Raw genomic sequence first — 7,500 nt, 5'->3', positions numbered from 1 at the left:
CAGTAACCCGGTTTCAGCCAATTCCGGAGGGATCCAAGTTCGTAGTTTAACTCCAAGACAAATGGGCACATATAGTCTTAGAGGGCTTCTTAAAAATAAAAAAGAACAGAGCGGACATTATAATAATAAATTTTTTGTTATTTCATTGATCTATTGTCTTAAATATCCATGTCTATATTGTGTGTAATAGATAATTAGAAAGGTTTCGAGAGGAAATTGCTAATCCCTAAATAATAGAATTATTTTGGACAGGAATATCTTTCAAAATAAATAAAAAAGAACGTAATTAAAGATTTGGATTAGGAAGCGATTCTGTGTTGGAATCGGTGTTATGTGAAATTGCTAATAATGGGATCTTTGGAGCCACAACTCCACCCCGCACAGGTGAATGCACTCAGAACTTAATTATGCAAGCGTGAAAACTATGTCTGTTAGAATATCAACCAGTATTTAGTAACATTGTTAATAATTATTCCGATGTAATTACGATTGAAAACAATTTCCCTTTAGCATTGAAACTGGGCAGGCCGAGCTGATCAGGTCAAGGCCTTTTAAGGTATCCATTCATTTCAGGGGAGATATTAAAAAGGGAAATTAGTAAATTAAAGGAACAAGGGATTACCGCAGAGAGCGAATGCCTCTGGTCTTCTCCAATTATAGCGGTTAGGAAAAAGAAGGGCTCGGTAAGATGATGTGTTGATTATAGGAAGTTGAATACAGTCACTAGGGATAATATACTTTACATTGCTGTCAATCGAAGAATTACTTGTGAAGTCACGGGTTAGTAAATATTTTACAACTATCGATTTAAAATCTGGATACTATCCAATATCCATTCAGGAAGACACAAAATGTAAAACGGCATTTATACACATCGATCAATTATTTCCGTTAAATTTTCCTTTCTTTCAGTATTAAAAATGCCCAAAGTAATTTTTCTAGAGTAAAGATGGTGATTTTGACTCCCTTAATCAGCCATAATATTTGTGAAGTTTTAGAAGCATTGTGACGTAATGGTATGAAAATAAATTTTTCAAAGTGAAAGTAAAGAAAGCTATTAGAGATTTCCCCAGGCTACGTACCCCTTAGGAAGTAGCGGGGTTCCTTGGGCTCGCTGGGTATTACCATAAATTCATGAGAGATTTTGGAGAGTTAGTGAGACCCCTAGATGCTTTAAAGGAACAAAAAGGAATAAATTGGAGAGTGGAAGAAGAAAGGGCTCTTAACCATTCGAAAGCGGCCTTAACTGGCAATGACTTATTAGCATATCCTAGATTTGATCGCCAGTTTTTATTGACAACAGATGCGAGTAGCATAGTTATTTGTGGCTTAATTTCTCAGCAAGATGATAAAGGTAGAGAGTGATCGATTTGTTTTGCTTCCAGAGCATTTTAAAGAGCAGAAAAGAATTATAATATATTCAATCGAGAGGGTTTGACTATTCTTTGGGTTCTAGAGAGGAATCACTGTTTCTTATTAGGTTAGCCGATTAAGTTACAAACTGCTCATCGCTCCTCAGGGGATTTATTTTACAAAGGTGACTTGACGTCTAGACAAGTGAGATGAATTAAAAGGTTGTTAGAATTTACCATAAGGGGTTTGACCACATAGAAGGTAAAGCTAACAAGGTAGCTCATGCCCTCCCTAGAGGTATAGCAATAGGAGTAACAACTAGGGCACAAAAGAGGAACGAAGAACGAAACCGAAATATTGAAGGCCCCCCTCAAAATATAAAACGGGATGTGAATTCTTGCGAGGAGCAATCAGAAGATAAGATCCACGAGAGAGAGAGAGAGAGAGAGAGAGAGACAGACAGACAGACAGAGAGAGAGAGAGAGAGAGAGAGAGAGAGAGGTGGAAATAGTGAAAGTGAGTGCGTGTTGGTGGCCGACGACAAGACCAGGGGTGTCCAGAATGAGTGCCCTGCTGATGCAAGTGTTTTTGACCTGGGAGGTTGGGGCATAAAGGAAGTCCAAGAGGGACAGTAAAAAGAGGAATGGATGGAAAGAGTGCGAGCAGTGATTACAGGGGAATCACAGAGTTATCCATTATCTTTTAATGTGCCTCGTAAGAATATCTTATATCGTGCATAATCGATCCATCTACATTGTACATGCAAGTCCGTATGCAGGACATTTAGGGATTGATAGAACATTAAGGAGAGCATGTGAATCGTTCTCTTCGTTAGGAATGAGAAAATCTAAAGAAAATTTTGTAAAATGTTATCATGGTTGTAACTGTTTCAAAGAACATAAATATACTGTACCGGAAGCCAGAAATTGGTCTGTGATTCATATCAAATTTTAAAGGGTGTAAATGGATGTGGTAGGACCATTTCCTACTGGTTTAACTCAGCATGAGTATATATGTTTATTTGTGGATGCATTTACTCGTTACACTAATACACTAATACGCAATGCTGGATAAATCCACAAATTTATTAACCTAGGCGCTATGTTCTTTCATTACTAGGTTTGCCCGAAAATTTGGAAAAGTCATAATAGACTCGAGTTCTTAAATAAGGTGGTGAAATCAGTGACCGCATAAAGCTCTTCAGCTAATGGCTTAGTGGAATCGCATAATAGGGAAGTTTTGCGAATTTTACGTTACTGAGTGGCTGATGACCCCATTCATAGATAGGCCATGCTTCCTACAGCTAAGCTAGCTTTGAACATTGCATATAATGCCTCGCTCACTGACACGCCTTTCTTTTTAGTGTGTGAGAGGATCCTGTGTTATTGTATACAGTCCTATTCATTTCGTAACATTTGTCAAATTATTCAACTGAGCAATACCGTATCAATTTACTTTTACTCCTAAGGGGAGTAATGAACACCACTGAATGATTTTTGAAAAGAGCTAATTATAAACACAGATCAAAGTACGATGGTCGGTTCAAAACCTCACTGGTAAAAGTATGTGTGGGCATTTGTGTGTATTTGAAACGATTACAACCTAGGAAACACGAACTTAGCCAGCTTATTTGAGTCCGTACCGTGTAAAAATGGTTAAATCTAACACAGTAGTGATACAGAACATTATTAATGGCGCAGTGTCTGAATATCATTAGGCACCCATACATGTGGTTCCAGAAGAAGTAGTTTTCAAAAGTGTCAGTCAGAATGTACCTCCTTATCCCTGCATACGCGACATTCCTTGAATTGATGAGTAGGAAATTTTCTTTGCTGTTACTGTTGTTGTTTAATCAGACCTCATTTCTTCTTTTGACCTGTTCTAAATAAACTTGATGATAACAATAGGTTTTTTGTTGGAACTTAATGTAAAAATACAGTGTTGTGATAATTTAACTGAGTGTAGTAATATATATGACATACTGATAAGTAAACCTAAAAACAAACAGAGATATTAAATGTAGATCAGGTCAGGTGTGATCCGTCAAAAAGATGTTGTACTATTGATGTATCTATATGATTCTTGGTTGGTGGGACCGGGGTGGTTCCTGAAGGGCAAGTGGCCACGGGATTAAATTTCAGCCCAGAGGAAAGGCAGTATTAGAGAAGGTGTAGAAGTGAATACCTTTTACTTAAAGGTATAGGAGGAGGGCGGAGAGCTTAATGCAAGTGTATAGGTGATTTTAAAAATTGTAAAACGGTGGTGGTAAGTTGTGTTGCGAAATTGTGTTGTACACCCGGACAAGTAAAATCAAGGTATGACGGAGATTCTATTCCTGCCCTAATAACGCCCAAAAGGCCAGTATTGCCGACAACCGGAGGGAGGCTATTGATGAGGTTGTGTAATACTGATATGGATAGGATTTTTTTCCCCTTTGGGTATTCTGTTTTTAGTTGCAGAGGTCATAAGATGGAATGTGTGAAATTATTTTATATTATATTGTATGATTTTACATGCAATATTTAATTTTTTGTGTGTTTTTGTATATATTTTATGTTGCATTTCTGTCTAGTACATGCCATGCCCTATTCCGGGTCGGAGTGTCCTCCATATGTCATAGACTAGAGAAGGCAAGCGCACACCTTCTCCCAGAGTGAGGAGCATTGGGGGGAGTAATGTCCTAATCCTTGTTTACAAAATATGTAGAAGTATGTGTTTTATAAAGTGAGATTAATGAACCTTTTAAAAAAGAGTATTATGAATATCATAAATTGTGGTGCATAGTCACTGAACCCTTTTATAGGGCTGTGTAAAGTATACTCACGAACATTTTTAAAATAATTAATAATCCCACGGTCCGATGTCTTTGTCCTTTGACATGGGACACACACATACACAGACACACACACACACACACACACACACACATATATATATATATTATATATATATATATATATATATATATATATATATATATATATATATATATATATATGTATGTATATTATATGTGTGTGTGTGTTTGTGTCCCATGTCAAAGAACAAAGACATCGGACCGTGGGATTATTAATTATTATAAAAAATGTTCGTGAGTATACTTTACACAGCCCTATAAAAGGGTTCAACCATACCCCTAAGGCCAGTTCTGAGAGACCAGACCAAGACTGGACCCCTATAGGTCTTCTCCTTTATTCAAGATAGGCAAAGGCTAGGAGAAGGAAAACTCCAAAATCAAACTAAACAAGACCCCCAACGGCGGAGCTTCTCAGCGCCGGCGGAAGAGGGCGATGCCTATCGGGCAGACAACAAGGCGGGCCTTGACATAACAAGAACCCGGCAGCCCAATGCAACCAACATCGGAGAAGCCGCTGTCTCATAAGTCTTGAGCCGCGGTGAAAACAGTGTAGGCCAAGTGTGTGTGCGTGGCCGTTGCAAAGCCACGCCAACCCAAAACAATATACCCAGCTACTGGCATTCTGTCGTTTCCTCCACCCTTCTTCATCTCTTTAGAAAGGAGGCTGATGGCTAACGACAGAACCCAATACTCGGACACGAGTGGGCGCCGACGACGACGACGACAACGACAACGAAGACGACGACGACGACGACGACGATATATATATATATATATATATATATATATATATATATATATATATATATATATATATATATATATATATATATATATATATATATATATATATATATATATATATATATATATATATATTTATATATATATATATATATATATATATATATATATATATATATATATATATATATATATATACATATATATATATATATATATATATATTATATATATATATATATATATATATATATATATATATATATATATATATATATATATATATATATATGTATATATATATATATAGATATATATATATATTATATATATATATATATATATATATATATATATATATATATATTATATATATATATATATATATATATATATATATATATATATATATATATATGTTAATATATTTATATGATAACATAGGTTCTGACAATGATAACAATATATTATATCCTACTCCTTGTTCTGATTGTAACTTGTTCTATGTCTGGTATTCCTTGTTCTGATTGTAACTTGCTCTATGTATGATAAACTTCCAAAGGTATATCAGTCAGAATAAAACAGTATATGGTGGCCCTCTCTAGAGTTCTCTTAATAATGCCTTAGCCTCCCACGGGCTATAAGATATAATTATAGATTAGGATGGTCAGACACGAGTAAAATAATTCATATAAATCACTTTATCCAAAGGAGTATTGTTGAATCCTTTTTAGACTCCTGTACCAAAGGTTGAAACCTTTATCTAATGCCTATTCCGTTTTCCGTTAATCCGGTATTTATCTTTATATCTAAATTCGAACTTTTCTAGAATTATCTAGACTGACAACTGTGGAATCCCCTTCTTCTGTATAGATACGATGTCTCCGTATATTTATTCTCATTTTGTAGTCTGTTGATGTCCCTAATAGACAAAAAGCCTAAATGCAGCCAAATCTCAATTTTACCTTTAGCACCTATAAAGTATATTCTGTGCTCATTACGTGTCAGCATTTGATATTTCTACATACACATACACACACAAACCAGCATATATATATATATATATATATATATATATATATATATATATATATATATATATATATATATATATATATATATATATATATATATATATATATATATATATATATATATATATATTAGCACGGCTCCAGGAGCATTACCTGTAACCCAAGTCAAATCTCGCTTCTCTTAATTCCATTTATAATTGCATCCTAACCTTTCCATGTGTGAAATCTCTATTCCCTTTCCGTAAATCAGTTAACTAGATCTCCAGATCATTCACTCTCAACGTATCACGCCCCGTCTAATAATTTTACTCGTCGTCTACATTTCATCTACACTTATCTCATTTTTATTTCAGAATATATATATATATATATATATATTATATATATATATATATATATATATATATATATATATATATATATATATATATATATATATATATATATATATATATATATATATATATATATATATATATATTTTTTTTTTTTTTTTTTTTTGCTTAGACCTTGCTCGGATTTTATAAGATTTTATTATACATTGTTTGGACACTGCTAAATCCATACTACGACATTACAAAAAGTGTTTTTAGACAATGCTGTAACTTCTTGGAAGCTTGATAAGTACCCTGTTAATATCCTTACTCTAGTCAATTTCTATCTTTTATTGTCTTCCATAATTTCAACCTCTGTTACATTTTTTTTCTTAATCTCTTACAGAAATTAAGTTTTCCCTTCGTCCATCATCTATATTTTTCTTTCATTGTCCTTCTCGATAGAGTTTCTTTTACAATAACAAATTTATTCTCATAGGATTGTGTTTTTCTTTCTAATTCACCAGTCTCTTTAGTTTTCAGTTTTTCTTTACCAACTTTCCAACCATGGTCTAGAGATCTTATTAGCCACAAATATTAAATCAGATTATAGCCAACTGTGATTGAATCTAATATATCCGAAAACTTTATTCATTTTCCATTACCATTTATATGTTGTTAATTACGTGAACATTATCTTGTGTAATATTTCTAACTTTATATATCTTGAGGACCTATGTTATTTGACGCTGACATAATAGTAACGTCGCGAAATATAGGACATTAACTATTTTATCTATTCTTGTACTTATTTCCTACACTTATAATTTGCTGTAAAAACGGTAAAAGTCCTGGGATAAATGTTGCCAGGCATTTACCGTTTTAAAAACATATATATTAACGTTAAGAAGTGATGATAGGGTCACCAATCCTTAACAAATATGAACAAAGTATGCAAAAATTACGGTCGCCTATAATATAATAAAATACGGCTGAAGATAGTATATTTTTTTTTACAGAGAATTTCCGATTAAATTCATTATTATTTTTTAACGGTGCATGTTCGACAAGATATCGGACCTAATGTTCCTGTCATGAAACAAGACAAAAGTGGGAATAAAGTGTGCATCAGAGAGAGAGAGAGAGAGAGAGAGAGAGAGAGAGGAGAGAGAGAGAGAGAGAGAGAGAGAGAGAGAGA

The sequence above is a fragment of the Palaemon carinicauda genome, chromosome 10, assembly GCF_036898095.1.
Source record: "Palaemon carinicauda isolate YSFRI2023 chromosome 10, ASM3689809v2, whole genome shotgun sequence".
Lineage (NCBI taxonomy): Eukaryota > Metazoa > Arthropoda > Malacostraca > Decapoda > Palaemonidae > Palaemon > Palaemon carinicauda.
This window is presented reverse-complemented; position numbering follows the sequence as displayed.